The following is a 6,509-nucleotide window of genomic DNA, read 5'->3' as shown; positions in this document are numbered from 1 at the left end:
TTCTAAATTATTATATGTTTAGTTGCTATAGTAAGATGACGTCAAAGATTTATTGCCTGTTAAATGTTTCTGGGATCTTTGCTTTATTTTTATATTATGATCTGTGCTTCCAAAGTTGAGCTGTAATTTTATTGTTTATACAAATGTAGAATAAAGCTTAAGTTTGGGGAGAAAAATAAAAGCCAGAGTTTTCCTTTCAGCTCTATAGAACAGTCATTCATTTCTATAAATATTCTTTATGTACCTTTCCTAGTTCCACATTTAAAAAGATAAAAGTGGGGATCTACACAGATCTCAGTAAACAATAGTTGTTGATTAATAATGCATTTATTATAAACTTGAAGTTTAAAGTAGAATTTTGCTCAGCCTCATATCTTTTATGGTCAAGCTGCTATAATTATGTAATACCCAGTTAAATTTCAATTTCAGATAAATAATGAATATTTTAGTTTAAGCATGTCCCAAATATTGCATGGGATATACTTACACTGAAAAAATTATTTGTTTATCTGAAATTTAAAATTAACTGGGCATGCTATATTTTGTGTGGCAACCCTGTTTTATAGAGAACAGAGTAACTCAGCTAAATTTTAGAATACTTAACCTTAATCTGGTGTTCTAGGTCTTTACCTTGTAATTATTATTATTATTTGGAGTCAGGGTCATGCTCCATCACCCAGGCTGGAGTGCAGTGGCACAATCACAGTGCACTGCAGCCTTGAGCTTCTGGGCTCAAGTGATTCTGGCCCCTCTGTCTTTGCCTCCCAAGTAGCTAGTACCACAGGTACGTGGGCCCAGCTAATTTTTTTTTTTTTTTTTTTTTTTTTTTTTGAGACGGAGTCTTTGGAGTGCAGTGGCCGGATCTCAGCTCACTGCAAGCTCCGCCTCCCGGGTTCGGGCCATTCTTCTGTAGAGACAGGGTCTCAGGCTGGTCTGTAACTGCTGGGCTCAATCAATCCTCCCACCTCTGCCTTCACCTCCCAAATAGCTGAGACCACAGGCACATGCCACCACCATACACAGCTTATGTTTCATCAGGTTGGTGCAAAAGTAATTGCACCACCCTAATAATTCTTTGTGGAGACAGGGTCTTGCCCTGTTGTCTAGGCTGGTTTCCAACTCCTGGGCTCGAGTGATCCTCCTGCCTGGGCCTCTAAAAGTGCTGGGATTACAGATATGAGCCACTGCACCAAGTTACTTTGTATAATTTTTAACATAAACATAAATATTTTGAGAAGTAGAAATGTTAAAACCCTTGGAGGAAAATATAAACTATACAATAGAAAAAAAAATCAAACAAATATAACAAAAAATTATCAAAATTTTCAGAGGAACAAAACAAAATCCAGTTTTTACAATCTTCAGGATTCAATCCCATTATATCAAACATATAAATAAACATATTCAAAGAAAAAGGCAATCAATAGAGACTGACCTCAAGATCACCCATTGAGGTTGGAATTAGTGTGAATTTTTTAAGTAGTTATTATAATTCTTACCAAAATAAAAACTCCAAAAACCCTCATAATAAATGGATAGGAAATCACAGCAGACAAGAAGAAACTACAAATAATAACAAAGGTTCAAGTGGAAATTCTAGAAGTGAGAAAGTTTTCCAAGTTAAAAAATATAATCAGTTGTTTTCAGGAGCAGCTTGGAGGTGGTAAAGAGTCAATGAACCTAAAATACAATTGAAATTATTCAGTCTGAAAAATGTGAGCAGTCGCAGGTTGGGGTGTGTGAGCTTTTCCTTTGGTTAGTGCTTTTAGGTAATCTTGGTTTTGATAAGATTACTAGACTGATCTGTCAGGGGCTAAGCCATAGTTCATCTTGGTTTCAGTAGTGGTTTAAACAAAACTCATGATATCCTTGTGTTCAAGATGGAAGAAGAGTGGACCAGATGACAATATTTAGATGCAGTCATTCTTAACCTCTTGTTGCTCTCCCAGTGGTCTAGCTGGGGTTTGTATAAAGCAGAATGGGAGAAACAGGGATGGAGACTCCACCTACCCTCTCCATTTGTCCACTTGTCCTCCTTCACTAGTGGATAAAGTCCGCAGGAACAGGCCATGTATTATTTTAAATCTGTATCTTCTGTTGTCAAGATCTGTAGTTAGTTCTGCTCCTGGACTGGGGTCAGGAACCGAAGGGAACATGAGGGTGAACGAGGTGACATGGAGTCCAAGAACACACTGTGCCTACATGCAGAATGTTTGTGCCAGGAAAACCAGTCAGCAGTCAGATGGTCTCAGACACCAAGTGGGAGGCAAGATTCAGTCTCGTGAAGGCGGTGATCCTCAATGTGTGCTTCCTATCGCTTGCTTCCGAATGACCTGGAGTACTTGTTCACATGCAAATGTGGAGCCCAGTCCTAGACCTGCTAAGCCTGTGTCTCCACGGATGGTCTCAGCAGTCGACACTGGAGACCTGCTAAGCCTGCGTCTCCACGAATGGTCTCAGCAGTCGACACTGGAGACCTGCTAAGCCTGCGTCTCCACGGATGGGTCTCAGCAGTCGACACTGGAGACCTGCTAAGCCTGCGTCTTCATGGATGGGTCTCAGCAGTCGACACTGGAGACCTGCTAAGCCTGTGTCTCCACGGATGGGTCTGGGCAGTCGACATTGGAAATGTGCAGGTCCCTCGGAGACGCTTATGTAGATAAATTTGAACTGCTGTGTTTAAGGGTTAGGGAGCTGTCAAAAGCAAGGAATAGACCAGGCCCTTGGGTGGGAAGGTTGCACAGCCTTGGCACTATTAGCGTTCTGGGCAGAACAGGATTTTGCCACATGCTTTGCAAAGCATCCCTAGCCTCTACCCTCTAACACCATATCCCAGATGTGAAAACCAAAAAATGTCCCCTGGGAGGCAAAATAGTCACCAGCTGGGAACAGGAACCACTGCTTTGCGGGATCAGAGTAGTTACTTTGTTCCCAATCCAAGGATCAGAACCCAAGATGAGACAAAGTGCAGCTATCGGAACTGGAGGGCCAAGCTGAAGCTAGACCTACAACAAACGCTCCAAAAGCTCCTTTCTAGGCCTGATCCCGTGCCTCAGCTACCGAGCTTGTACAGATGCCATGTAACTCTAGATCTGGTGACAGATGGAATCAAAAGGCTAGAACTCGATAGGGTCTTTCAGGTTGGGCCAGCACACAACATGGACTTTTGACAACATCTAGATGCTTGAACCAACCTCAGTCCTGAGGCAGAATTTCCCGTGACATCTGATACACAGCCTGGATTTGGAGCACTCACTGGGATTAGATGCCACGGGAATATTGTGTTTAGGAACTCTGAAAGAGACAGGCTTCAACAAAGCAGACCTAAGCAACACTTAGCAACTGAACTTCTTCAGCTTCCATTCCAGCCCACAAGGACAAAAGCTTCCCATACATATCCACTGTGGCTAACCCGTCCTCAGTAGGGAGTTTCCCCAGCATTGATCTCCCCTCTGTTCTGAGCCTACTTGCTCTTTTGTAATGTTTCCACTTTCGGTCCCACTCCCTAACAGGTGATTTGTCCTCTCCACCCAGCCCCCTAGTTCTGATATTTGGACTGTCTGTGATCTGGGTAGTACTTCAGAGGTAGAATCAAAGCCTTGTTGATTGGATTGGGAATTTCTAACTTCCTATTAAAGGCACTGATCAAGCATCTATTGTATAAAGTAAAGACTATGATCCAGTAAGACAGATTCCACAAGCAGTGCAGGAAGAATTGGTTTCTAGTACACTGCATGCTTCAGGACAGGAAATCCAGAAAAAAATTCTGTGGTACATTAAATGTGTACTATAAGTTTCATTTCCATGTGCAAAAATTGTAGTTAGCTAAAAAGTACATCCATGAAGAATCTTGATTAAGCTTGTTTATCCTGGTTAAACTAGTTACTAAACAATAATTTCACAACAACTCAAGAACTCTGTAAAAGCATTTCCTCTGAGTATTTTATTCAGAACAAAACACAAAAAGATAAGGCAGAAACAAAAATCCCTGTCATTTGCAGTATCTGTCCGGCTTTCAATTTGGCTCTCCTAAGCAAAGAAAAGTAATAAAATTAATCTATGTAAAACATGCCATATATATTCAACTGCTACTAAATATAAAAAGCTTTAAAACTCTGTGGTCAATTTTGGTTATTATATTACCACAACACTTATATTAAAATATGTATACTTTTAAATTTGGTTTCTATAAAAAATGGATTCTAATCTTATAAAAGTTATTTCCTAATAGTCAATAAACATTGCCTAAGGGCTTTTTCAATCCACAATAGCAATTTTAATTATTCTGGAATTTAAGGGTGCTCTAAATTTCCATTCAACATGGTGAGAATGCTGTATTATTAGACGTGATAAAAGTTACAGGACACAGAGCTTATTCTGTTTTAGAGTCCACATCCTGATTGTATTTTATATCCTCTTCTTGATTTCTTCCATCTAGATATGTATTCATTTGCTCAGCTGGAAAAAATTCTTAACATTATGTACTGACTTTAGGTATGAAGTCTACCAGCTAGTTAACAGGAAATATGTAATTAAACATTGCCTTATCAAGAAATGTAAAAAAAGGGTAAGAGTAACTTTGCAACATAGGACTTCAATGAGCGGCTGGCAATTATCAAAATCTGGCACTTAATTGATTTATACTTGTCCACTCACAGCTAAACGTCTCTGCCTGTTTTCCTATGTTGTAAATCTAGGACATTACTTATCCACATAGGAAGAGTAATAAATGTTAATAATGTGCTATGATAAACATCCTGCACTCTTCCAAATCTTACAATAAAACTGCTTCAATTTCACTTGTTTAGCTTTTAGATTTTTAGCTGATCTATTCTTATTTTAAGGAACCTGAACTACTCTAACAGAATCCACATAATTTTTATATTAGTCAAACAGCTTCTTTCTAACTCTGGTTCTAATAGTTATAAAAAGATAATGATAAATTTATGAAGTAGGTACAGTCAAACCTTAATTTCTTAAAGTATATACTTAGAATCGGTTGTAATTTTTAGATATTCTTTCTTGACAGTCTTTCCCCAAACTTATGATGTCCTCTCAAAGTAATATTGCCACATTCATAAATTAGAAATAAAGACAAAAATGTGAAAACTATAGTAATTTAAGGGAACACAGGTTTTCTACACACCATTTCTATTGGCTACTGAAAATAGCGGAAATAAGTAAATAAATAGCTACCTGTCCAGAAGCGTCTCATGCAAAAATCCATCTTTCCGAGCCTTTTTAAGAATTTTACTGTCTTCTTTACTTGTTTTAAGTTTGTGGTCTTGGAAGCTCTGAAATTTATTTCTGCAAAGAAAATATCTTCATTGAAAAATACCTCAAACTCTGATTATACATATTTACTATTAAATTTATAAATACTGCTAATTTCTTTTTCACTTATTAAAAAAGTCTAACTGTAGGCCAGGCACAGTGGCTCATGCCTGCAATCCCAGCACTTTGGGAGGCCAAGGCAAACAGATCACCTGAGGTCAGGAGTTCGAGAACAGCCTGGCCAACATGGTGAAACCCCATCTCTACTAAAAATACAAAAATTAGCTGAGCATAGTGGCGCATGCCTGTAGTCCCAGCTACTCAGGAGGCTGAGGCAGGAGAATCACATGAACCTGGGAGGCGAAGGCTGCGATGAGCCGAGATCACGCTACTGCACGCCAGTCTGGGCGACAGAGAGAGACTCCATCTTAGGGGAGACAAAAAAAAAAAAAGTCTAATTGTATTTTTTTTTTTTAAATAAGCTGGAGATTTTCAACAACAAAGATGACCTCCGTGACCCCTCAAAAGGAGGGCTGCTCATTGGGAAGAACCACAAGGCCCCACTTCTATTAGGGCATGCCGGCTGGAGTCCTCCGTGTCCTGGCCATAGCACAGCCTTTGACTGGCATCACACCCATTCTATGAATGAACAGGGAGACGATTAACCCGGATGATGTTAAACCTAGTTAACCCGGATGAAGGTAGACCTAGTTAAGAGTGCACCTGCGTATTTAAAAATGATTCCTATTCTCTTTCCCCTGTAGTAAGTATGAGGGGATTTTTCTCTTGTATTTACTTCAAGAACCTGGTTGAGCTTCTGGTGGTACAACTCAAAAGCATGAGACCCATATGCATAGGCCTCCTGGAGGTTTTAACTCTCAGAGGTGGCCACACCTCACTGCAGCAATTTGTCAATTCCAGTTCAGGTTTTCCAGTCCCAGTGTGGGTTCCTTGGAGCATTGTGCTCCAGTGTACAGTGATTCTCCGCTTTACCTCTTCAGCCAATCTGGGGACAGTGGCTTTCCTGCGACCTCACGTCTCTTGCAGGTTTAAGAAGAGCTGCTGATTTTTCAGTTTGCTCAGCTTTTTACCTGTGAGGAGGGAGTGACAATTCTCAAGATTATTGTGTACGGAACCTGAAATTCCCCAACTCCATTATAGTAAAAAGTGTCTTCCCTTCCTCTGGCTCAAGAATTAAAATATTTTCTTTCTTTGACACATTGTAATTTGATTCC

The 6,509-nt window shown here is 39.8% G+C and overlaps 1 long non-coding RNA gene across 1 annotated transcript; it reads right to left on the bottom strand.

Annotated features, from left to right (window-relative positions):
- Nucleotides 1-1,246: 1,246 nt before the first annotated feature.
- LOC126932735 (uncharacterized) lies at nucleotides 1,247-2,646 on the bottom strand. The gene is made up of 2 exons (XR_007718300.1): nucleotides 2,580-2,646; nucleotides 1,247-2,528 (listed from the first exon to the last, which is right to left on the bottom strand). It is a non-coding gene; the product is annotated as an uncharacterized LOC126932735 (long non-coding RNA).
- Between the last annotated feature and the right edge of the window lie 3,863 nt (nucleotides 2,647-6,509).

The sequence above is a fragment of the Macaca thibetana genome, chromosome 12 (genome assembly GCF_024542745.1).
Source record: "Macaca thibetana thibetana isolate TM-01 chromosome 12, ASM2454274v1, whole genome shotgun sequence".
NCBI classification, from domain to species: Eukaryota; Metazoa; Chordata; class Mammalia; order Primates; family Cercopithecidae; genus Macaca; species Macaca thibetana.
This window is presented reverse-complemented; position numbering and strand designations above follow the sequence as displayed.